This window comes from Dermacentor variabilis, chromosome 11 (genome assembly GCF_050947875.1).
Source record: "Dermacentor variabilis isolate Ectoservices chromosome 11, ASM5094787v1, whole genome shotgun sequence".
Lineage (NCBI taxonomy): Eukaryota > Metazoa > Arthropoda > Arachnida > Ixodida > Ixodidae > Dermacentor > Dermacentor variabilis.
The window spans coordinates 70,104,938-70,132,262 of NC_134578.1; positions in this window are offsets into that span (position 1 = coordinate 70,104,938).

Below are 27,325 nucleotides of genomic sequence, written 5' to 3' on the forward strand. Positions count from 1 at the left end.
TTGGAGACGACCGTACAGAAGCCCCATTTCCCTTCACCGCAAAAGACGTACGATTCGTAACGCGGTAATGTGACCGCGTCGGAAAGTGTTTCCTGAAGTAGAATGACGTGCCGCTTCTCCGGATCGCATGTAATGAACTGCTGGAGGACAGCCATCTTGCGCTGAAAACCCTAGCAATTCCATTGCCAGATTGCTACTGCCTTCAGATGAGGCTTCAGGCTCGCGCTTACTAGGCGACGTCAATTCTGCCACCTCTGCCCTGAGTTGTTCGACAGCGCCCTTCAGCGCCGCGCTTTGCCTTTCCAGCTGTACGATTCTGGCGTTGTTTCGCACTGGCGGCGTACCTTTTTTGGAGCTCCCTTGAGTCGATCAGCCCATTCACTCCCCTTGGCAGCAAGCTCTAGGATGTCAACCGCCGAGGCCCCGGAGCGCGAGCGGCCCCTAGACGCAGCCCGCGGCTGGATGGATGGATGGATGGCTGGATGGATGGATGTTATGAGCGTCCCCTTTGGAACGGGGCGGTGGGTTGCGCCACCAAGCTCTGCCTAAGTCCTACCTAGGTTATACAATAAAAAAAGAAAAAAAACACTATGAATTACCACACTCAAAATTTCTGATTCTCTAGTGTGAATTATGCTTTTGTACGTCTCCGTCTTTTGTCGTTTTCCCACTTTTCTTCCACCAATCCTCCAATCGCCTCTTACTAATGCCTATTGCGGACATGTTCACTTTACCACTGCTCCCGCTGAACTCAAGGGCTTCAGGAGGCCAGTGCTGCATAAATCGACCGCTGGATAGACGTCTTCACACTCTAATAAAACATGCTCCATAGTTTTCCTAGCTTTACCGCAGCAAGCACATGCTTCTTCCTTCTTATATCTCACTTTATAGGTGCGTGTTCTAAGGCATCACGATCTCGCTTCGAAAAGTAATGAGCTTCCCTTTGAGTCATCATAAATTGTTTTTCTGATTTCTTTTTTTCCTCTTACGTAGTTACTCATGGCAGGTTTCTTTTCCATTGCCGCCACCCATGAGATTATTTGAGCCTCCCGTGACTTGCAGCTTGACATTTTTTGTTGCTGTGTTGCCCACCCTACAGGCCACATACTTGCTCGCAAGCTTCCTAGTTCGTTTCCTCCACTGTAAATCAATGTTTTTCCTGTACAGATACCTGAACACTCTCCCAGCCCATTTACTTTCTTCCATATTCCTCAGCCGTTCTTCATACTCAATTTTACTGCGAGCTTCCCTCACTTGAAAACTAGTCCAGCCCATATCACCCTGCACAGCTTCATTTGTAGCCTTCCCGTGAGCGCCCAATGCGAGGCGACCCACTGACCTTTGTTTACCGTCGAGTCCTGATTGTACCCCGGATTTAAAGCAAACAACCGCATTTCCAAAATTAAGTCCTAGAACCATTACACCTTTCCACATACCTCGGAGGACCTCGTACCTATTGTATCCCCATAGCGATCTGTGCTTCATTATGGCTGAATTTCTCTTCCCCTCCACTGTTATTGTTTTTTTCCTGTGTTTCCAAATATCTATCGCCTTCGTTTATCCATGTACCAAGGTATTTATATTCTGTTACCCGAGGTATTTCCTGGCCCTGTATCTCCACTGTCTGTTCACTGTTTTCATTGAATACCATAACACCTGATTTTCTAACACTAAATTTCAAACCTAAATTGCTGCCGTCCTGTCCACAGATATCAGCCAGACCTTGCAAATCACTTTACTTGTTAGCTAGCAACACAATGTCGTCCGCATAAAATAAACTAGGGAGCTGCTGCTCTACTAATGTTCCCGCCTGTTTGTATGAGAGATTATACCGGATATTACGTCGTTCTAGCGCGCTCTCCATCCTCACCATGTACATGATAGAGAGCAGCGGGCATAAAGAGCACCCCTGCCTCAGTCCCTTGTTGTTATGAACTTTCTCCTCGCTCCTCATCCCTTCCCATTCAACGCAAACGGTATTTTCTAGATAAATATCTCTCAAAAGCTGTAGACAATCGTCACCTAAGCCTTCCCCTTCCAGAATATTCCACAAAATGTTGCGGTCTACGTTGTCATAGGCTCCTGTAATGTCTAAAAAGGCCACATACAACGGTCTGTTTTCTACTTTCGATATTTCAATACACTGAGTAAGAACAAACAAGTTATCATCCAAACCCCTACCTATTCTGAAGCCATTCTGAAGCTCTCCCAAAATGCCATTATTCTCAACCCATGCTTGAAGCTTTAATTTGATTGCCTGTATTACTAGCTTGTATATTACCGATGTAATGGTCAACGGACTATAAGAGTGAATTATATGTTTCTCGCCCTTACCTTTATAAATTAAATTAATTCTACTTTGTCGCGAACTGTCTGGTATTCGTCTATCTATTAAAGTTTTCTCCACTGCTTTCACCAGAGCTTCCTTACTTTTTGCTTCTGGTTCATTAATCAGCCTAACGGGAACCTCGTCTAGCCCTGTGGCTGTGCGCTTAGAAATTTTCTCTTCCACTTTCCTCCAGTTTCTTCCAGTTGCTGCTCCAGCGTCCGGCAGCCGTAGAGTTACTGTATATGCTACCACAGGTAGCAGAGTTGCGCGTCTGTTTTATCCCACCGCTAGCGCTTCTATTGGCAGAGCGTCATCACGTGGTAGTCAAGCAACCGTGCATTGCGGAGAAGCACATGCTCGGGCCAATTTTTGTATTTCCCGACGCCGCCGCTGCAGCGAACTGGATTGACACAAGTTATCGCCAGTCAAATTCAAAGCGAATCCGGCCGACCTTGGCGTTCGCTGTTCGCGTGCGGGCTAGCTGCGGAGAGCTAGCTATATAGCTATGTCAACAGTGGCGTAGCAACAGGGGGGGCCGGGGGGCCGTGGGCCCCGGGTGCAAGGGGCCAGAGAGGGGGGGGGGGGTGTCATATACGTCTGAAGACACCCCTCTTTCCGCCAGCTACACCCGGGGAGGGGGTTGACAGAAGACCTATGGGCCCCGGGTGCCAGACGACCTAGCTACGCCACTGTATGTCAATGTAGCTATGTCAATCCTGTGAGAGAAAAACCTTCACTACACTCCCACAGAAGGTTACTTTTGGAATCCCTGCAGTGAAAAGGCACATAATGAAGTGGTACTTGCAGGTGTGGCTGATATCCAGTGTGGCTGATATCCAGTGCCTGCTAGTAGGTGGGTACGTTTCTACAGCAAGTCTAATGGGGTACCAGTGTCGAAATACTAATGGTTGGTCATTGATTCACCAGTAATGTTTTAGACTGCCTACACGTTGAGAGCTTTGGCACATAAGCAGGTATCTCTAATGCAAAACCGAGTACCCATTATCCAGTGTTCAGTGCAGTGCCGGAGTATGGGCCCAGTGCCGCGCGCTGGATGCTGGGCAGGCACGGCGTACTCAGAGGCACTGAGTACTGGTGCGAAAAATAACTCTAGCGCGTTAAATACGCGGTGCCTGGACACTGTATATATTTTGTTAGAATACAAAAAGCAACAGAGAGCGATTTGGTGCAATAAAAAAAGAAAAAAAAAGCTCCGACCAGGATTCCATCGTCGGACCTACAGATCCCAAGCCCGGTACATTACCACTGCGTCACGCACGCCAGGAGGAGAACATGAGTGGATAATATGCCATGTCAAGGATCGAGAAGCAGTTCTAGTTTCAGAGATGTTTCGCTTAGTCATGGTAGATGCGCTATCGCCCTGCATATAAAACTCACGCCTGTACCACAAAGAAAATTTTGCTGTCCGTATTCAGTAGCATGCTCGGAAGTGCCACAACATCTATTTTCACTTCCGACTGGCATTTTACCTTTGAAAAAAGTCCTAAATGAACCGCCGACCCGAGACGCTGTATGGGCTGTTACTACTGATTTGGATAGCTGTTTCTTGTTGTTCACGCGAAGGATATGCAACGTTTTCTTAGTTCAGTGATGCCTTTCAGTCTAAACGTCTGTCTAGTCATATATCTTCGTCAGAGAAGCGCAGGCTAGTGCCGGGAGCCTTCCGCGAGAGCACATATATACCTGTGTTTATGACGCGTCACATCGGCGCTCATCGCTACTTGTGCTGGCACTGTAAACATGAAAAAAATGGTTTATTTAAGAACACCGATGCGAAAGCTGAAATATAGAGGGATTTATCCGTGTTAGACTTCTTCATTCCAGAGCCTAGGCGCGCCGAGAGCGTGCAGACGGACTCGGCGGATACGCTAGGCCGAAGCTTCGGTGGCGACCGATGTCGGCGCCTTTTAGAGCGCAGCTCTTTGGCGTCCGTTCCTGGGTTTCGCGTCGTCGTCGGCGTCGTCGTCGTCGTCGGCCTCGTAACCAGCTCCGCCCCCCCTTCATCCCCCCAGCGCTAGCAGCGACCGACTGATACCGCTGGATGCCGCTGACGCCGCTAGAGAGTCAAGATAACGTGACTGCATAGAACACCGTCGCCGCCATGCAGAAAGAGTATCAGTCAAAGGCATCAGTCAGTCGCTGCTATCTCTTCCCTCCTCCCTTTATCGTGTTGTCCGCTTGCTGCGCGCGCTTCTGCCCCCATCGTTTGCCGCTGGGTGTACACGCCGCCCCCCTCCGCTTCCACTTACTGCTGGTTGCTCTCGACGGCGGCGATGAGCCTCCGCTTCGGCGGCGCGAACTGCAGGGTCTTCTCGGCGGCGGCGATCAGCTTCTGCTTCAGCCTCGCTTACTGCTGGTTGCTCTCGACGGCGGCAATGAGCCTCCGCTTCGGCGGCGCGAACGGCAGGGTCTTCTCGGCGGCGGCGCTTAGCCTCTGCTTCCCCCACGGCTGTGACAACCTCGCGAGGCACTTGTATAGATCTCGTCTTTGAGAATCAAGCATTGGTGTACCAAGTCGAACATATATCAGTCTATTTCTCCGACCACAAAGCTTCCTTCATGACTGTCAAGAACTGTTAGTGGAGTCTTTGTTAAAGGAATACGTGTGAAAAATAAAAAAAAATTCTGTGATAGCGCATACATGTGTTGCTCGATTTCTTTGCCTCAATCTATCCAAAAGGTGAAACAGCTTATTTGCTGCGCTCAAATTTTGCATTAGGAAGTAACGTAATCGTCGGTAATTTTTTTCTTGACGATCTTATGCAGTCAGCTGTTTCTATGCGCTTTGTTTGCGATTAGGCGGACAAGCAGTCCAAAAGCGATTCAAAACCACCACCGGTCGATCGACGATACGGTAGGCATGCCGCCTGCAAAAAACGGAGTGCGGCTTCGCCGCACAGATTTGGTTGCTTCCCAGGCAAGATGGCGGACCTACGCGCAACTCTGCTACCTGTGGTAGCATATACAGTAACTCTAGGCAGCCGGTCTCTGGAGCGCCCAATCGAGGGCGCCCCAGTCACGCCCAGCTCCTGGGATCCGCTCCCGGCCCGTCGTTGAATAGCCGGTACAGACAGCGCGCCTATCGGAGGACAATCCTTCTTGTAGTCGCGTCGCTCTTCTCTGTCGGACGATGTAACACACTTGATAGCTCTGCTGCCAAGAATTTTCGTCCGTGGGGTGAGGCCTCACGCAGAGAGCGCACTTCGATGAACAGACGTAAGAGGCGATTGGAAGATTAGTGAAAGAAAAGTAGAGAAACGACAAAAAATGGAGACGACAAAAGCAAAGTCCAGAATAGGGGGTCGGAAAATTTGGTTGTAGGAGTTCGTGTTTTTTTTTTTACCTACATAGGAGATTAGGTGGTATAATAGCAAGAGCTTGGTGGCACAACCCACCACTCTGTTCCAAAGGGGACGCTCTTAACATTCATCCATCCATCCATTCATCCATCCAAGTGTTGGTCGCATGGGTAACTGACTTCACAGCACCTGCAGACCACGGTTTCGGGAGTCAGGCAGATGTCAGCTCGATGACCAAGCCTGCCACATTGGTAGCAAACCTCCATTTGTTTTCGATAGAGCGTACACTTGACCATACTGATGCCGCACATGACGTAGTTTCGTAGCTTGACAACATCAAAGATTAAGACAACGTTGGTGGAATTGTTGATTCTTCTAGCTTCGAGAGCCTTGGGATTCCTCGGCTGTACGATGAGACTTCTAAGGTGCTCGTGATCAAATTCCAGGTCGACGTTTCTGATTATTCCCTTGCACGTGTTGCCGGGCGCAGCTAGGTAGGAGCTGACCTTGTAGTTTGCTGAGCCGAAAGAGAAGGATTCAACCCCCGCATAGTCCTTGGCGTTGCTTTCCACAGGGTCTTTAATGTCCAAAGGGGCCACCATAATGTTCTGAATGGCGTTGGCGCAGATGACGTCTTCCGCGGCATTCTCGAAAGAGAGACCCGCCGCCGTAGCGAGAGCGTGGGTGGTCTTGAGCTGACGGCAGTGCGTAAGCCGCCATTGCTACGGCCACTTGGCGTGTCTACGGGCTGATCGCTCTCGGCGAGCAGGCACTTCTGGGAAGATTTACACTTGGTAATCGCCTACGTCGAACCGGCGCACTGAAACTCTTCGGGAAAATGTCTTCCCCCTCCGCTATAACTTGCACGGTCATCTTGAACGAAGCAAACGAGGCTGCATAGGAGCTAGCCCGCCGAGCCTCCGCCGGGAGAGGTAGGCTTACGGTGCTAGACTTAACGCGTCTGCGGCGTGGTAGAGCAAAACTTCTATCAAAAAACTGGAAAAAAATCCACCTACCATGGAAATTTTGGCATCGGCATGGTCCTGGTGACGTTTGGCGTCGAATTAGACAAAAATCACCAAGAACAGAGCAAAATTCCCGACCGAGAACATTTAAAGAAGCGGGAGCCGACGGTTGCAGTGGGCGCTCCGTGGGACTTCTTCCTCCCTATCTGTTTGACAACCTAAACGAATATAGAAACTCCGCAGTGCCAAGACAAGATCTAATTTTTCAGAGTATTCTCACTATTTTTTAGACGAGTACTGGTGACATTTTTCAAGCACTAGCAGTTGAACACCGTGTGCAAGGGACACATGGAATTAGGTAAACGTTTTGTGATATTGATCCTCTTAGATCAACAGTCTCTCAGTGGCGAGTTTGGCGAGTATGCGCTTAGGACTCCTAGATACCTTTCAAATAATCACCCAGCAGTTAACAGAATATTTTACTTCACCGTAGTTCCAACTTAGACTGCTGAAAATGCGCTAGTTACAATGCTAACCGGTAGATTAGCAGCTATCAACGATGCAACAGTTTATTTCTCGCCAGGGCACCTCTCAAACGATCTGATATAACCACTTAACTGCATCAAAAACTCCAAGGCATTAGGCTTATCTAGTCAAAAAAATTTACAATGCAAATTAAAGAAGTGGCTACCCAACATGGTTTTAAGTAGATTTATTTTCATCCAATGCTCAAGAGTCAAAATGCACTTACTTTAGCACCTACCTAATCACAATACATAGGCGCACGTAACGTACTATGAGGGCAAGCGTCTGACTCATTTCTCGCCACCATTCATTGAAGAGGTCCTTCAACTCAGCGCGTGGCTGCTGCCTAATTCAAGAGTACACAGTGTCAAAATAATTGACTGCACTTTCCAGAGACAAAAAAGCATCTCAGATGATGCGCGAAATACGTAGCTTCATATCTGTGCAGGCGCCTGCCACTGGAATTTATCAAATTAGGGGAAATTACAGGGCAAATTTCATCCAGCTCAACTTATGGATAACCTGATATTTTGGCAGAACATGCACCCACACACACTGTACGTATGGGCCCAAGAACTACGTATAGCTTATGTTGTAGTTCTTGCTTAATGCGAAGACGCCGGCACTTATCCTCCCTACGGCCAGTTTCTTTTAAAGCGAAAACTTTACTGGCCGCGAACTTGCGATTTCGCCGTGGCCGTGCTCCGAGGAGGCACATGAAGTCGCACCGCGTTCCTCGTCACACTACGTTCCTCGTCGTTGCGTTCGCCTCCACTCGCTTCGCGAGCTGCGTCGCATGCCTGATAACATCCCGGAGGATTGAAAAGGAGAGCTCGCCTGCGCCGCAACCACAGTTGACGCGGCAGTATGGACGGCGACAATTCTGATAAGCAGCAGGAGGCCTGGAATCAACATCGGAACGACATGAAGAGGAAACGAATCGCCCAGGAAACGGACGAACAGCGCGCCGAACGACTGGCTAACCGCCGCAACATAGCTAGACAAGCAGAGTAACCTGGACTTGCAATCAAGATTAATCAAGGCTAACCATGCTATATGCCTTAGCTTTCGCTACGTATATCCTGGCATAGCCGAGCTAAGCCACTGCCAATTTTTTTGGATCCACTGTCGTTTCTATTTATTTAGCTCTTCGTTAAATCAACGTAGAACTGCACATAATTTCCCCTATTCTCTCCTTTGTGTGATGTTTTTGGCATCTGATGATAACGCACACACACACACACACACACACACATATTATATATATATATATATATATATATATATATATATATATATATATTGAATACTTCATGAGCAAATTAGAACATAGGCTCCCAGCACAGAAGGTAAGTGCTCTAACAGCTACACTAGGGTCTATTCCTTTAAGATCGAGGCGCCGAATAGACTGCCTATAATAGTTTTCCGCGCGCAAGAGACGCCTGGCAGAGGCCAGTGCGCTGTGCCTTGTACCCAGTAAGATTCCTTGCACGCAGCGTCATGCCACCGTGCCGTACCAGCGTATATTTTGCACACCATTCGACGATATGTTATTGTTGTGGTTGCCCACCGAGGTTGGCACCCATTACCATGGATCGGTCAAGAAATGGCTGGCTTATTAAAAGCGGTAATCGCATACAAACTTTGAACACTGCTGCGGAGCAGGTGCTGTTGACAGGCGAAATTTCACCTTTAATTGAAAGCAACAAAATTTGCAAGAATCAGTAGTTATTATTATCAGCACGCTTAAAAATATAGGAGACGAATTTAACTTCAGGCCCCAGACAAAGGATTTCAAGGATGCTGTTAAACCATGCTATCGTTGACAATGCTTCGCCTTTCGGGCGACACTGCCACTTTGTTTCAATACATTTAGCATTGGTACCAAATGGTACAAACCAATTTTTGCTAAGACCTGACAATCTAACGCACACACGTACGCTCTCGAATAAATTACCCCTCAGTGATCAGTTCGAACTAAGTGTAGAGCAGGCCAAAGTAACATAGCAAGCTGCCAGTTTGCTTCTTTTTCTGTTGGTAATTGAGAAAAAAATTATTGAAATATATATCCTAGATCTTGCCTTTACATTGATCAAAAATAGTTGCAGTCTTGACAGAAGAGCCACGCAAAAACAAATTATAAGAGCCTATCATATCTTCCAACAGTTGGAGTAAGTAGACATGTAGTCCGTATGTATATCGACGTCAGTATTGCCGATTCTAAAAAATAGATATTTTTTATTGATTTCAACAATAAATGCTGGCCAATCGATTGGTCGGATTGCTTGATGATGACAGTCATTAATTACCATGGCGCTCACATTGGATTAACAATATAATCTGGCTGTGAGTATGGCCTCTGTCTTGACGGATGATGTCCTGCCCGCTTTGTCCCACATTTTCTTGCTGCGAGCAGCGGTGGCAACCAATATAGCCGAGGCCTACGACAACGCATATTCCCGAGGTTATTACCTGTAACATGGTAGACTTCCAGTCAAGGGTAAAATTGATGCTGACCAAACAACATTAAAAGAAAAAGAAAACCAAGACGTTTCGGCTCTCAAATTAATAAAAAGAAGAAACCAAGACGCTTCGGCGTCCGTATTGGTTTCTTTTCTTTTAATGTTTTTTGGTCGTTTTCCGTTTTACCTTTCACTATGAGCAATCCCGATCAGATGACTTTCCTTCGAACTCTTTATTTCATGGCAGACTTTCGCCTAAAGTTAAACAAGCAATTTTGTTCTTGAAGACTAATTGCTGTGCGTGCAAGTCATTGTCAAGTTGGGACCTCTTACTTTAAGCTTCATGGTTTCACAAACCTCCTTTCTTGCGTTCTTGGTGTTCAATATTACTTGCATTCCTCGATTTTGGAGACCGCAAAACATCAGAAAACATTCATTTCTTTATCGTTGCTGACGTCACCCCAATGTGGTCTACACAGAAGTCTTTATATAGCTACGGCTCCTGTTCTTTTTTTTTCATAATGAAGATATTTCGATAGTGCCACTAATAGCACAAAAAGTTTCGCAGAAATACCCAGCCATTTTAAGCACAACAAACCAGTGTCCCTAGGTGCGGCTGTGTGGTCTATCACAGATGTAACTGTGCTCAGAGATTCATGATCAGCCACCTTCGAAGCCCGACCAACCCGGGAAGCTAACTGTGGTCTGTATCCTTTATTTTCTCGCTAATGTCGCGAAATATCGCCATCTTCACGCAGTGTTGACTCTCAATTACAAAATTTATTCGTGATACACGTAAGTAAATGTCATGCAGTTCAATGTATTGAAACAAAAACGAAGAACACAATTGAAAATTACATGAATTCCCAATAAAAAAGCATGTACCCAATAACAAATATTTCTATTTGACCATATGCGGATGATATAGATAAACACTGATGTTCCCTTCTATTATATGAGGCATGACCCATATAAGTAAGGGTATCGCATATAAAATCTGTTTCTTCCCATTTATAATATGGGGTCTGTTTCATGTGACATCTAGTCATATCATATCATATGGTATCATATGGTGATCATACGCCACATGGCGGTCTCATAACAAGACTTATTTTATGCAAAGGCTATGTACACCCATGATCGAAAGTATACGGACCACGGCGTTGCTGAAAAAATAGAATTTCTTCGTAGTTTACACGGATAAGCCTAAACTAACGATTGCACTAGAAAAATTCGTATTGCCAAATTTGGACTGTAGTCTTTCATTTCAAGTTGCACTCACAGAGAGAGGAGAAAATGAGTTTTATTGAGCAATCCCTTGTCAGTAGACATCTACTTCCGGATGTATGGCAACGTGTCGCCCCAGTCACTGTAGTCCGGAGAAACGTACATGGATGGCACGTCCTCAACATCCGGTTGAGCCGCTCAGTTAGTCCATTGGCCATCCACGCCGTACATGGCTGGTGCACGGCAGAACAGGAACGAAGATCTTCGACAACGCAGGAACGGAAGTTGTGGCGGCGATCAGTGAGCAGCTGCCTCAGCTCGCCGTGATGCAGGATGACGTCATACCGAAGGAAATTCGCGAGGTCCGTAGCACCGCTTATCGGCAATGCTCGCGTGATTTCGTAATGCGTTGTGTTGTCAATCGCGACAGCGACTCACTTGTTACCGTTAATACACGTAGCAAAATGGCCTCAGAGATCGATGCCGACGTGAAATGATGGTTTGGAAGGGACATCTATGGCATGTAGACGTCCAGCAGGTAATAAAGCAGGTGATTTGTGGTGCTGACGAGCGCACAGGCCGCAAGGTAACGGCTCACGGAGCGTTACATGCCGGGCCGTTAAAAGTGGCGTCATTCACGGCCGTAGGTACGGGAGACACTGAGGTTGGCCGACAGTGGGTGCGTCGTGTAGCTCTCCAAGATCTTCTACCCGAAGATGTCGAGGTAGGACGAGCCAATGTGCCTGGCCATCAGGGCGAGAATCACGTCAGTACAGAACGCCATCGCGGAGCACGAATGCGCCGACAGCGAGTTCGGGATGCACTGCAGCTGCGCGATCGATGAGGAGACATAAAGAGTCATCACCTCACTGTTCATGTTGACTGTCACGCAAGTCTGAAATGGTTAGGAATTAAGGATCGGTCTCGTGGTCATCGTGGTCTAGACGGTCGACTGGGGGGCGGTCGACATTATAACTCTGCCCGCATGTCCATCAAGATGCCATTGCGCATACTTAGCGAAGCGTAGGCGTATTTACCAGGTACATACAAATTGCAACAACACTGCGTTCACAAGATGGCGGCACGAAGCAGCTGCACACTCTTCTCCCCAAATCGTCATCTTTCTTCATACTCACACCACGCCCAGCTGCTCCGTAACAATGTTCCTCGATTAACAAAAAAATCGTTTAGAGGGCAAACACTGACGTTCATACTTCCTCACAATAGAATTTTACTAGCCTACCCCGTTCGTTTCTTTGCAGACATGCCGAAAGGGGTGCTTGTAGAGCCCACAACTGTACCTGTATGTACAAGAGTTGGCGCACACTTGATAGCATATATTAATGCATTTGCTTCACAACAGTTGTAAAACGACAGCTGTCAGAAGTTCGCTAAAGATAAGTTTTGAGGATCGGAGTTATCGGTATCTGAGCAGTGCATTCAGAAACTACGCATTACATTTCGTCTAGACGGGCCCACGATGTGACCGAGAGGCTAGGCGTTTCGGTCCCGATGTGGGAGCGGCCCGCTTCGGGCTAGGAATCTAGCGCGGCCCGAGAAACGTCAATAAAGTTTTTCATGCCATATCATACCATACTACACACGTAGTACACGAAAATCCATGCGTCTTCGGCGAGAAGGAATCTGCCCAAGTTCCGCATAGGTTCCTTATCTCCAATCATAGCGTCAGCAAAACACAATGGTGGCCTATGTTTGCGAAACGAAAGCCCAGAAGATCTTTTTTCGCTTGTTCAGAGCAAGATAAAATGAAATCCATGAAGCTAAAGTCTTCTGAATGGTTAAAAGAAAAAAAAGTATAATATAGGCTCCTTGAAAGCCAACGAGCTTGCTTAAGCCCACAGCATCTATTTAGCTAAATTTCGGGAACAGTTACTATGTTTAGCGATATTTCTCGAGGCCTCTCGCAAACCTTACATGGAAACTACGCTGTCGGCCAACATGGCTGGACACAGGACCGTATGCAGATATTGTGTGGGCGTATACGTAAGCCATCTGCACTACCACTGCAGATGTACCGGTTGCAGGTGCTGTTCTCCACTAAATTGCGCCACAAAACAACAAACGCTACTTAAGTATCATCTGTGCAGCAAAAATGCACTTTCCAGGCAATCATCCTCTAAGAAACAAAATTATTCTTTTTTTTATTTTCTTGCCACATTAAATAAAATAACCTTCATAAAAGTTTTGCCTGTTCTTGTGCTCGCACGTGGGCGTTCGTCGCCGAAGTCCAAGTATGATACAGCTTTTTCAGTCGTTCGTACTGTCATCACGAGAGTTTGTGGTGTCTGGAGGTTTACATGCCAAATATTCGCTTCTGGTCTTCTGGTCCATGCTCACAAAGTGTACTACGCTTCGCTGGGCGATACACATTACAATATCGCAGTTTTCGTAGCCCATTTGTCATTACTTTCACTATTTTCCTGGCACTCATCAGCGGCCGCTAGGGTGATAACCTAATTTGGCTGAGAAGTCATAAAGTTCTGAAATAATACTAGCATTGCGACCTTTTTATAGCGAAGTAAAAAGCAAGTAGAGTGTCCTATTACAAGTCTTCCTGAGGTTGTCGCTATGTAATATCGTCATCGTCATCATCATCCAACTTTTATGTCCACTGCAGGACGAAGGCCTCTCCCAGCGGTCTCCAATTACTCCTGTCTTGTTCTAGCCGATTCCGACTTCCGCCTGCAAATTTTCTAATATCATCAGCTGCCTTCTTTTCTCCTGTCCTCGACTGCGCTTCCCTTCGCTTGGCACTCATGCTAAATCTCTAATAGTCCACCTACACCTCTCCCCTATTCTATCATAAAGAAGGTAAATACGCTTTCACCTGCCTCTGCATCTAAAGACATTCCGAAGAACTTAGTTACACGCCGTGCTCGCTCAAGTCGCTGTTCTTTAAGCCCAGCTCTATCCTGAAGTGATCACCTTCTAGAAACTCGGGGTTTTATTTCTATTTTAGGATTCCAATAAATGACTCGCCATGGCGCAGGGGGTATTTTAAAGAAAGTGTTAAATAATAATGGAGACGACCAGAAATAATTAAAACACAAATGAGACAATGTTCAGAACACCGTATAGTCGCTATGACTTAATGATTTTTTCGGTGAAAGCTCAGTGTTTTGGGTTCCACCCAGCAACATTGTCCAAAAACAAAAGCGAACAACACGGCTTTTAAGCCATGACTGTTGTTGCGAGCGCCATGCTAATGTATGCGCGCCTAGATATTCACAATCAATGAGAATTTTCATGTAAACTGTAACTTACGGCCATAGGAGTTGCCCTACTCTCTATAAACTGCTTTTATCAAATAACTGCGCGGTGGTTTCACAGTGCCCGCCAAAAACCATATTCTTGTCAGCTTTTATTGAGGCCACGGTGACTGAGACGTCGCGTCGCACATTACTACAACAAAAGATGAACATTTTCTCTGAAAGCGAGTTAATAAAAGGTCGGCTCAGCGGTTTGAATGCAGGTATAGACACTCCGCCAGCAAAGAAGCGGCACCTATCGGCAGCTAGTGCTATCAATGTATTCGTTTGGCCGCATCAGTTTCATCACCTGCAGGTAGATGCCGCGCAGCGTCTGCTGGTCGGTTCAGCTCCGAGTGAGCAAAGCTGCCACGATGATGACCACGGACACCACTTGCTTTCCGCAGCCATGAGTTCACAGCATGGAGTATTACACAGGAGTCTCTTCAGTGTTTGTTGTTCTGTGGAGCTTGGCGATCACAACGGCTCCGTTTGATAAGTTTCGGAGAAGTATACGCTTCACGAAGGACAATAGTTTTTTTTTTGTTTGCGGCCATCTCACTGACAATACAGCAATAATTTTTCTGAGGCATGCTAACAATGCTAGACCCGTATTAAGCGCCAGGTTGCTTCCGTTTTAAGAAATATGCGCGTGTATTGAGCGTATGCTAAGGCGAGATTACGCTTTATCATCATGATAAGGACGATTTAGCAAATACTTTATTTCTGATATATTTGTACAAATGGTAAATTTTCGTTTTGTTTTTCTCTAAAGCTTCTGTGCTGCAGTATAAAAGCAGAAACCACGCTAATTTCATTGGGGCACCGGACGAGCGCAGTGTTGCCAACAACGGTCGGTGCACTCCGTTCAATGACAGCGGTTTGCAAGGGCTCTATGTGAAGACGCACTGAAATCACGATGTATATCTGTTTTATGAAAAAAGAGCTAATGCTTGAATCGAAGTTATAATGTGAAACACATTTACATTTCGTTTTGAGAACAATGTTTTAATTAAACGCTGCAAGCCACGCGTGTTAGCCGTGTTTTAATTAAATGTATCTCTTGCAAAGAGTGGTTATCCACGCGCGATAAAATACGCGTTTTGCATATTCTTCCTTTTTTTCCGCAAGGCAGCGCACAGTTTCGTCGTCTGTGTCTTTTTTTGTTGTTGCATTGAAAAAGAAAATAGCTTAATAAGAGACTCAGCTACGAAGGTTTCAAGATGTGAGATTTGTGCATAATTGCTGGTTTTGCGCAAAAACAGTCAAAGTGACACCAGAGAAGGCAGAAGAGAAAGGACACAAACGGGATTTTAAAAATAATACTGCTGCTTAAATACAGAACACAAAGACCCGGTAGCTGGCGGGCACCAAACCAGGGAAGCACATCCATCTTAGAAGTCATTACCATGGTAGTTTTTTGCAATTTCATTCACGAAAACTCGTTTTTATAGGCACTGAGCAAGCACCTTTATTGCATCATCAAGTCTATTCTGATGTAAAAATAAATTTTGTGCAAAATTTTCTGACAACGCCTAAGCTCCACGCTGGAAGCGGTTATGATTATCCTACAGGCATTTCGGGAACACAAAAGTCGCCAAATAGCAAGGTCCATGTGGCCACACGTTCTATGCGTTTATAGCAATAAAGAACAACTGACCAGGGGACGAATATCCCCTCGGGAAGGGATCGTTCTTCAAGGCTAATAACAGACATTACCTGACAAAAGAGTGTCATTGGCTGCAGCTACGCAATTATATATGTAGTAGAATAAAAATTCGACGCAGACAGTTAAGTCTGCTAGCGTGTATAAATGCCTGAGCTCTTATTTATCCTTTGTAGACCTCAGAACGCCACGAACGCGTTCACGTTGAACACTCATGACGCGGCGGCACCTCTTCCCCATTGGCTGCCCCGTCACGTGTTCAATGACACAAGCACTGGCACGCCTTTAGTTAGCCACAGCTGTGGAGCTGCCATGGTGCCATATGAGCGTGTTCGTCTCGCACCCCGGACGTCCGGACTTTATTCTCCCCCGAACCGAAATTTCCCAAATTTTCATTTCAAAGCCATTGTTTTCCTCGTTTACAGGAACCTGCCTGTGAAACGTGATGTCAATATGAGCGTATTTTGACACGTTTCTGTTCTTTGTGCTGTCGGCCATTTTTGGTACCATCTTTCTGTCACACCCACTACAACGGATTTTCGTTCAAAGGCGCATATAATACATTCTCATTATTACCTTTCAGATGCTCTTTGGGGCGCTCATCCAACTGCGTTTACCAAAGCATCAAGGCTAGCCCGCTTCTTCATGAGACGATTACTCTACCTCAAGTCACTGTCCAACAACTGCATCTACCAGGCCGAATTATTGACCACCGTTCAGTTCAATTATATGTATTTCTGCTACTTATACTTCGCAATGGTGATATTTAAAGCACGTCCTCGCTACAAAACAATATTGTGAGTCATTGTGTAGGATACCAACTTTTCAATAACGGAACGTCAAGAAGAATCGATTCATCAAAATAATACGGCTTCTTCATGGTTCTTGCCAAGCCATGCAGGCGAGTTTAGAAAGAAGGTTCGGGAGGACGTTACAAAGGATATAAACGTTTGTGCATTATCACGAAAGACTAAGACTCTCAAGATCTCTCTAACGACGTCTTTCATCGTGATTGTATGGATAGAACATGAGCAGTAATTTCAGCACATATAAAACTCCATTAAGATATATTAGCCAATCGTATTTGCAATGTTTGTTATATCAGTGTTACATCACAAACAGCACAGCACATTGTGATATCATTCACGGCTTGTTTTTAATGTATGGCCACGAGTCTTCTAAGGCAATATTCATACATAAACATTATTAAGGTAATTTTACTTATGTAAGCCGCCTAAGCAAAGTCTTTGTATGAACGCTTGCAGTTCAGGAATTGCCGAGTTTGACGTTATTCCCTCAGCCAGATAATAATGGTTAGATGATAGTGCTTTCTCAATTCATTGGGTACACTGCCGCTGTTATTCATGCAAGTGAACACAAGTACTTCGTATATCATATTAATCAATCGTACCTCTAGCGCACTCAACATTATTGAATTCACAGAATGTTTGTGCCGATGGAATTGACGACGCATTTGAGCGCCGTCCATGATCCATTTAGGCATAAAATATTCAAGATGACTACTTACATACTGTGTCCTTTGCCGAAAGTTGGAGAGAGATCATCCACGGCAGAGATCACACATATACTTGATAAACGCTGTCGCAAATGACGACCCGGGCATGCTCTCGCACTTGTGCAGCTTCTCCGCGGTGCATTTCGCTTTCAGAGCACGTAGCAATGAGCTTTCGCGACTCGTAAACACGCCCGTTGGGAGCATATAAGATCTGTTTATGGAGTTTATGCGGAAGTAGCGTGTTCGTAAACACACGCGCGAGATCCCTAGTAATTAGCTCGAGGGTACGCTACGAACTACGCTCTGGAGAACTTTGAATATTCTAATCTAATCCCTAAACGTTCTCCTTCTTCCACGTGAGCTTGAAGCTAGATGCATGTTGACTGGCGTGCCTCTCATACGGTTTCATTAAAGTATCTTTAATTGGCCGAGACACCTTCAGTCACCGTCACTTTCTCATAAGTGACGCGTAAACATGCACTCACTCATAATATGCAACTTTATCTTTCAAGTAAAGCGACGTTGGAAAACATTGAGATTCCACCGCATGCGTCACCGATGGATTATTCCTTCTGCGCATGGCAGTATCTTGTTATTCGGCAGTAAAACCGCTGTATTATCCGGAAGTTGTCTATGTCCGCAACTAAGATGATTTCTCCGCAGGGAAAGTTCGCATTTCGGAGTCTGTCAAATACCAACGCACAGCAACTTTCTCTAAACTGCCATCCCTATTGTGTAAGATGTGTTGATGCAAAGAGCAATACCTCGTTATATCCATATGTGGCTCTTTCTTTCCGTCGCTGGAAGCAAGCACAACCAGTAAGCCAAACTGTGAGCATGCCAGAGCCACCACCTTAGAGAGGCTGGCACAGAGATCATCCGCAATAATTTTTCCGACCTGTAGTTCTATGCACACAAAAGTGGTTGCACGACCTTCATGTCATTTCGCCTTGTCCTATCGCAATGGGTCACTGTAAACGGGAATTGAACCCGCAGCAATGTCGTCAAAAATAAGAGTGCTACAGTTGCCGAGCAAAGGCAGGTGCTGAAAAAAATATTGTAGGGGAGGTAATCAAGCTGTCTAGCAGGCTTATGCGCACCAAAGATGAAAGATATCTGAGAGACAAAATGCGTGTAGGAAAAAAATGACCTAGCTGAAGCAATCAAAGGGGCCAGTTAGTGAGAATTCATGATTGTATTTCGCTTAGTCTTATACTGGCGGAACAAGTTGATGAGCGAGCATAAAAAACAAGAAATGGACGTACGCGGAAACGCACGTCCATGTCTTGTTCGATTATGCTCGTTCTTCAAGTTATGCCGTCAACATAATACTAAGATACATACAGTCACGGACCTAGCTGAAACCCATCACACCAGGTCCAGTACGTCACTAGCAGTGTGGAGGAGAACGCCGTAAGTACTCATAAGCGTTGATGACGTCGACATCCCTGCCGTCTATCTTCTATGAAGTACAGAGTCAAGAGTTTCATCTAGAGACAACATTGCCTGGGTTTCTCACAGTAAGTGTAGTGAGACTGCAAAGTGAACCAACAAGAATCTCGTCTCAATATAAAGGTGTACATTCAGCTTGTCGAGTTTCCGCTTTTTAATCATTTCAAATAGCGCCAAAAAAAGCAAACGGACAAGGAAGAGCACAGCAATAGCGCTGTCTTGTGCTCTTCATGACCGTGTGTGTTTTGGCGCTGTTTAAAATGCATGGTCCCTACCAAGAAGCTCGCGCCCAAGCCCTTCTAAGTCCATTTTTAGGTCCCGCGTGTCGGTCATGTTCTAGTGTTCATGTTCTTGATAATTTTGAGCCCATGTTCCAAAATGGTCTACTCTTACAAGAAGTGTTGAAGTAAGAAACCTTAAAGAATACTGTACAACTAATATTTAAAATTAGTAACTTCCCTGAAAAAAAATTGATCACTTATCAGTCCCCCCCCCCATCGCTGACCGTCCCAATAAAAAACATTTATCTATGCTTCCTCGTGTGGTACGTACTTCCTATAGCATCCTGGTACGCTAAGTAAGAAGGACATTAGGTGCTACTTCCAGTTAACCTTTAGCATTTTTCAAAGAATGTTTCTAACCAACCTTAACATAAAGGTAATACCTAAACTTTGAAGGGGAATTTTGTGGCACCGTCATTTACTCCGTCATATTTGTCTCTACAGTGTCGCGTACCAGGTAAATAGTCATTCAATAGCTAAGAAATATGGTGTATTACGACTAGCCGTGTGTATTACGACTTCGTACCAGTAAGCTCATAAATATGTTTTACGACCTCCGGGTTCATAACCGCGAAGAAAAATTAAATGATTAATTCTTCGCTCCACTCCCGTCAGGAACATAGCATGTGCTACCCCGAATCCAGGCAGCGACATCGTTTTCTGCAAAAAGCCATCGACATTTTACTACCACGTCATGTGCTTGTTTATGTACAAAATGTATAGGAAAAGTGACTGCACACATTCCTAAACAAGCCTCGATTGCTGATGGGGTTTCGAGCTTCTTACGCCCTTGCATAATTTAGTTTTCTGCTGAGCAAGCGAAAATTGATAGGCTTGCAGAATTTTAACAGCCATAGCTTACTCCAAATGTCCTTATGAAAAAACTGCCTATTTGAAGGTGCCATGCACCCGTGTAGTCGCATTTGCATATACGTTTCCCTACTTCCAGTCCTATTGCATCTCCATGCAACTGCAATATGCGCTGAGCATATAGAACGCACCTCTGAGACAGCAATGGCATTAGTATTTCACGAACCGGTACGGAGCAATACAGCTGTCACAAACAAATGCAAACGGAATCGTCTGAAGCAACATACATGTCTGATGTGCGTGGGAAGGTAAACGCAAGGCGCTTGAGACTAGAACCTTTACAGTACGCATTAGGTTCCATCTGGTTTAACGGCTGTGGCTGATAGCCGCCTGCTTCGGAATGTATTCGCATGGCAGTAGTCTATTCACGCTGGCCATTGCGGATTCGGTATGAGTTCATGATACGGAAGAATCCCAAATATTTATGTATGCAATATAGGCGTAATCTGTGGTAGACTGCGTTGGCTTTAGATTCCCAGCAAATTGCATATAAGTACGAGAGGTGCGAAGTTGCGGTATACTTCTGTTCTTGTGCAAAGCTTTTCATCTATTTCGCAGCAGCTTATGCTACGGAATATTTATTCGAGAAATCTAACTTTTGCTACTTCTAGGGATTGAAACGCTCAGCGTCAACATTCTGACGACTCTAAACGCGAACTAAAGCATCCGTTATGTATTTCACTGTAGAGTAAGATACGCACGAAACAAATGTTTATAAGTATGAAACAAAAGTATTTATGCATGCTTGTCTTTCATCTCGCTTGCCGTAGTGCGTTGCCAATTGAGAAATCAAATAGCGGTAAAGATTTTCTTTCCTTTATTTAGAAACGCTTCGGTTTAGTGAAAATTACATTCTTAAGGATTGACCATCAATAAGAAAAGGCACGGAGGGCGGCTCAATTTTAGTTCATTGCGCATCAATGGCTAGAGTTCTTACTATTGCAGCCTTCGAAGCATGTGGAAATATAGCGAACTCTTTCTTTTTCTTTTCTCTCGTAATTTTCATAGCGACCGCAGTTTAAAGATCTAAAATATGTTTCCTGTGTCCATCTGTTCACCCTTCTCTCGTTGCCGGTAGACCTCATTTCGTTATCTCGGTCTGCTTCACTTTCACTGTTGCCACACACAAAAAAAAACTCTGCATGTTACCACCACTCCAACTCGGCGTGGCGGTTAGGTGCATTTGAGAATCGGACGAGGATACCAATAAGCTATCTGACAGTAGTCGTGATAAGTAATAAAGCGTGGTCTTCCTTGCCACGCAACTATTGAGACTGATTGTGTTTCAGCATATATTGCGAAGGCATGAGCAGGCGACATTGTAGCGAAATTTGCTGCTGTACTCCGCATGGCAAAATCGAGGTTGTTTGGAATAAGTACATTGGAGCCTTTGATGCATTTCCCATTTCCGAAACATTTTCGTAGTTTCACGGGGAGAACACCATCCGAATCGTGGCCGATCTTCAGTTGTGGGTATGCGACATCGGTAAAGGGAAAAGAAACAAAATTATACTTTTTAAGCGCAAAGAACCTGCATTGCTGGACTTCTAGTTTGGAGGTATCGTTGAGAAAACTCGAGAGGTTTGTTCAATGTGCGCGAATGTGTCACAGTGTGCACGAAATGACAAGATTGCAATGGATGCATGGTGCCGAAACGTCACTTCAATAAATGGGACTTTGCAAGGTCGCCTGTGACTCACGCAATCAAAGCTATTCAGACATCACAATTTCAGTGTGCCTCGGACGGTTAGCGTTGCTAATTTCGGGCGTAGTGTATTATTAATTATCTTGCGTGGTTCGACAACTCAACTGGTGCACTTTTTTTTTACACCTGCATTGTATACAAAGCTTCCGTAAAGCAGACTAGCGTTAATTTTCCTTCAACTACTGCACATCGTTGCCGTGGCGCGAACTAAACGACGACGAACATCCTGTGCTGATTATTGTCGGATCAGCAGAACCCCAGGTGGTCAAAATTTCCGGAGTCCTCCACTACGGCGTGCCTCATAATCGGAAAGTGGTTTTGGCACGTAAAACCCCAAATATTATTATTATTATTAATTTATATACGTTCTTTATCCTGGGTAAGAAAACTACTGTTAGATTACCTTGATTCCTGATTTCAGAGATTCTAAGAACGTCATAGTAAACCGCATATTTAAAAAGCGGCCTTCGCAATGACCTTAAGTATCGCATGGATATATTTTGAAAAAAAGGGAACGAAAGTACCCGATGCTTGTTTAATATCTGCTATAGGGCCCTAAGTTGGATTGTTTTGGAACTGGCCGACCTGCAGCATCGCAGAATTCCATAAAAAAAAAGAAAAAACACTGGTTTCTCGCAGTTTGAAGTGAGAAGGTAATTGCATCTATCTTTAGGTGTGAAACCGGCTCAGGGAGCTGTTCCTTGTCTCCTCGCTGAAGCAAACGCCACCACGAACGTTCAGCACGCAAGGTTCCAAAGCCGCACATACAGAGATTCTTTTTTCTTTAAGCCTCGTTCTGCGGCCACGAGATAGACTATGCTATTTTTTTCTGAAATCTCTTTAGTGCTTGTTTCTCAAGGTTTTGCGGCGGGAATGATCGCCACGTCCTCAGTACGAACTTCTATTCCATCTGCGAAGCGTCTGGCGTTTGTTTTAGTTTACGAATGATATATCCCTGTGTCTGCCTCGAGTACTTTTCACCCGTACTGCGTCCGGCTTTCAAGAAATGCGATAATTATTGCCCCTGTGACAAGTTCCCCACTGCCACGTTCCTTCGTCACTTTATTCTGTCTTGCCACTTGCGCACATGGATACGTATAATAATAGAATAATATTCTCCCTGTGCCGTGTGGCGGGGCGCAGCCGGGGCAGCAAAGGAAGTTGCCTGGGCACACGCATGCTCAGAGAACGTACTCCTGTGCAAGCATCAATCACAGGGCTATTCCTGTATTTGAGCTCAGCATATCCTTTGCTACTTATCCGTTTCCAAAGCCTGCACAAATGCGCACGCCTGCTACTGCGTGGACAGTGGTAACAACAGGCGTTCTAAAAAAAGTAATTTAATGATAAACAACGGGGACTATGTCGGGTTCAATGCCACACAGCCTAGCACAAGATTGAACTCTGTACGCGCATGTGGAAACTTAGCCGCTCTCTGTGCATGCGCCAAATCCTTGCTTCTTATGCAGTTGTGCTCGATGACACGGCGCTGACAGACCTGCAGGTTGACGCTACCGCGAGAATATTAATATATGGCAAAGATATACATGTGTGTTGGCGGATCACCATTTCATCAGCATCATATTCAATGTGAACTTTTTGAGGGCGCGTCATGAAGAAATGTAACCACTCCGACAAACCGGCGTTCACAAGTGCGCCGCTAAGAAAAGCGTGTCTGGAAATGTTGAAGTGGATGGGAAAATAAAGTCGCTAACCTTTCGCTATGCGCATTCCTGAGTGCAGAGGTTATTACGTGAGCAGCTGCTCTAACCACAGTAGTTTCGTAGGAGCGCCCCTTTTATTAAAACACATCTCCATCGACCTGCGAATATGGAATGACACGGCATTTAAATGCACGCGGTGTAGAGACAAATAGATTTCCTATACGTCGTTACACATAAAGCGCTGTCCTATATATTTTTGATACAAGGAATTTTGTCCACGTGCGTGAATAGTTAAAGTAGTTGTTAATGAAAAAAAATGCAAAGGCAGCTGCAATTAGCAAAGGTGTCGTTCAATTAGCAAGATTGTTTGAATGCGTTCCGAGCAGACGTGACTTTATTGTACTTTTCCCATGCCGCGGACCTCACAAGTAAACAAAATCTAGCGACTATTAGGGCGTTACTTTATGTATGGCCACCGAAAATGGCCTTATGTCAATATGGCGAGATTTCGGCCTTGGGGTGACTTACCAATTTAAACGCTTGCACAGCTTTGCTCAGCAGGTAAACCTCACAGGACATTTACAGGCAATGAAATGTGTTGTACACACTATCTGCGTAAATATGTGCAATGCTTTCACATTGAAGTAGTCGCGAGGAACATCTCAGTGTTGTTTTCCACGCTGTCCTACGCGTCAGTCAGATTGGGAGCAGGCTCAAATCAAGTCTTCGACGACATGATTATCATAAATTTTTTATTGATGTTGCTATCGAGCAATAACTATTTAGAATGACTTCATTGATCAAATAATTTTGGTTGCAGGCTATGAAGGAAGTAACAGGCTATGACAAGGTGGCAAGTGGCAATTCTGGAATAACAAAATTATGATAAGATTGTTTAATTGATTGATTGATTTGTATAGACATACTGCAGCCCTATCATGGATACGGCAGGACCGGGAAAAACTTGAAAACCTAAAATTGCGTTTGGTCAGAATGCAGCTTCAATAATTCATTCAAGACATGTTTGAGGGCACTAACATCACTGCAATTTATCGCCTAGTCACGATGCACATTTTTCAATCTCGTTTTCTTCAAAGTACAGCAAAATCAAAATTGCAGCACCTATCTTCATGAATAGAATTTATCTGAATATTTCTCAAATATCTCTGACAACAACTGATCTCAAGATTGTCCTTTAAAGCATACATGAAAAGCTGGTTATCATACATTGTGAATAACAACCTAAACTCTTGATAATATATACTCTGAACCGTTCAAGGGAACCGAGAAAAATTCTAAGTTCGTTGCATTTTTGTAGTCCCATGCGTATTTGTTAGGAATGAATCATGTTAGATGAAGCGATCTCTACAGTTATAAAAGTAGGGACCAACGTTTACGACAAGAGCACAGGCCATATTGTGCTGTCATTTGTAGATCTACCGATTAACACAGGCAGCCTCAGGAATTGAACGTCAGTAGCGTTTTCCTCCGTTCCACCCATGAGCGACGGCCGTTATAACTGTCCTCTTAAAGCGGCCATCAGAGTCGCTGAAACCTAGATTCTATGTGCTTCTGATCTAATCTGAATCCACGACTGCTCCACCTGCATGTAAAGAAAAGTCCGCACACAACCACATGTACAAATAATGTCAAAAACAGACAGCAGCATAAATAACACGTCTGCTCGTTACAGGAAGGCCCAGTTTGCTCGAAATAATCCGTGACGTTCTTCGAACGTTACATATTGTGCCTTCACCTCGTGGCCCGTCCGGAAGCTAATTTTATCTCAACATGGAAGGGACAGCGAAACAGGAAAATCTCGCCAGCGATTGCAAAAGCACGCTCACCGATAGAAAAAAAGAAAAGGGGTTCGCACGTTGCCGGAAACGTTGCCGTTTGCGGATTCGGAAACGCATGTTGCAAGCGAGCTTGTTTTAGCGTGATGACGTGCCCAAAGCAGGCTTATAGTTCAGGCTTGCGCGTGCGGAAACATGCCCGTTTCGTAACGAATGCATGCCTTACGGCCGGCAGGAACATGGACAGGCTTGTGCGCTCGCGGGGTTGCATCACTGTGTTAGGATTTCAACCTGGTAACGATGTAATAGCGAGAAAGTGCTTTTTTTAGAAACGTGCTACAAGGCACACAATTTCCGTTTAGTTCCTGTTTGCTGACTGCCTGACTGATGGGAGTACAAGTGGCACGTCCTTTCGGCTCCTACAAATATGTTCGAACCAGAACAAAGTATTCAACTTTGATATCACAGTTCTTTCTTAAGCGAACACGGTCGTAGTGCCGCTTGCAGGGATCTGATATTTCTTGTATTTTAAACATTTCTTGTGTTCATGATAAGTTAACCCTTCTTTGAGACCAAGAAGGCGTTCAGCTCGAAGCGGTTTTGATTGTGTATGGTAAACAAATATGGGCATCATCCTAAAATAGTTCTATGAGAGTGACTAGGCGGATTAACAGCATCTTCAGGGGAACGCGCTCAACCATCTCGGACGACTGTGATGAACAGTTTGAAGTCTCCTATAGCTTCCTGGGCCAGCCCGTTGGCTTCCGGGGGATACAATCGCAGTGGTGGCGTAGTGGATAACGTGTTTAGCTACTAAGCCCGAGGGCGCGGGTGAAATTTAAAAACGCTCGTCTATCGTGCATAGGTGCATATTAGAGAACCTCACATGGTCAAAATTAATTAGTAGTCCTTCACTGCGTCGTGCCTCATAACCAAAATATTGGTTTCCCTACGTAAAGCCCCAGAATTTACTGTAGTCTTTTTCCGGATGATAGGCTGCAGCAAAACTCAATTTCACATTTCTTTGTTCAGTCAATTATTTGAAGCGCTTACTTCCCAACAAAAGGCCATTCTTAGCTACCATCACTGACATGTATTAAGATCTCTCGATTGAATAGAGATATGACGCTGTTGGGATCTTGTTTTCCTGCACTACACGCAATCATTCGCGTGCATCTGCCGATGACCAAAAGAAAAAAAAAAGAAGCACGTGTAGTGTTCACTCTCTCGCAATTTTCTTTTGTGAGCACCGGGAAATTGAGGAGCCCAGTTTGGAAGAGCTTGCTTGAAAACATTGTTACCATGATTGCGCTCCCGCGGGGCCTTAATTTTGATTTCATGATTTGGCATTGGTGACAATTGTGACGTATTCGGATGTATCCTCTTTCGTTGTCTTCCTGTGGAACCGTGGCTTGATTTTCTTTTGTATTTTTTCCAAAGACAGTCGTGCCCGGCATTCGTGGCAAAGCTGTAAGGCTCTTACGAACCTCATCTTATGAATGTGCAGCAGACCATACTTCAATGCCATGTCTTCCGTGTGATCACACCGAAGTTGGTTCACTTGCTGAGTTCGAATATATTAGTCGCCGTGACACTGCATCGGCGTCCCTCAACTTCTCCGCTGGCCTGTTAGAAACGTCGAACCAGAATTGCATTCAGCTGATCCATCTGGCAAGTGTTGTTTTGGGTGCATAAAGGCATAGTGTATTGGTCAAGCATTGATTGTCTGCGATTAGTTTGAAATGTCTTTCTCCAAGATACGTACAGAAGTACCCAAGAGCGACTACTATAGCTAAGGTCTATTTTGCAGTAGTCGGGTAGTTCATCTCTGCCTTGGTGAACGTGCACGAACAGTAACCAATGACTTCAACCCACCTTTGGGGGGGTTCGCTTTTTTCGGTTTGCTGTAGCAGTGCATCTGTCATGTAAATTTATTGATGCTTGTTTACTTCAAACAACTTTGTCAAATTTAGAATCGTTATTACTCGGTCCGACGTTATTATTCTGGTGAGCCCCTGATACGTCTTTTAACAGTCCTGTGTCCACACGAAAGGGCTTTTTTGGGCTGGCAATGTCAGGAGCTACGTAGGTTTTAAGGGTTTAGACCTTTATAAATCTCTCTGAAATGTCCCGCGAGCCCCTAGAACAGGTCAAGCGAGTGTACGTCATATTGTTTGGCCAGCTGAGATATACGGTTAACAGAATTCATATTTGCGTTCTTCGTAGGATAATCAAAAAGTAGCCCTAGGAAAGAGCCAGAATTCTTCAATAATTCGAT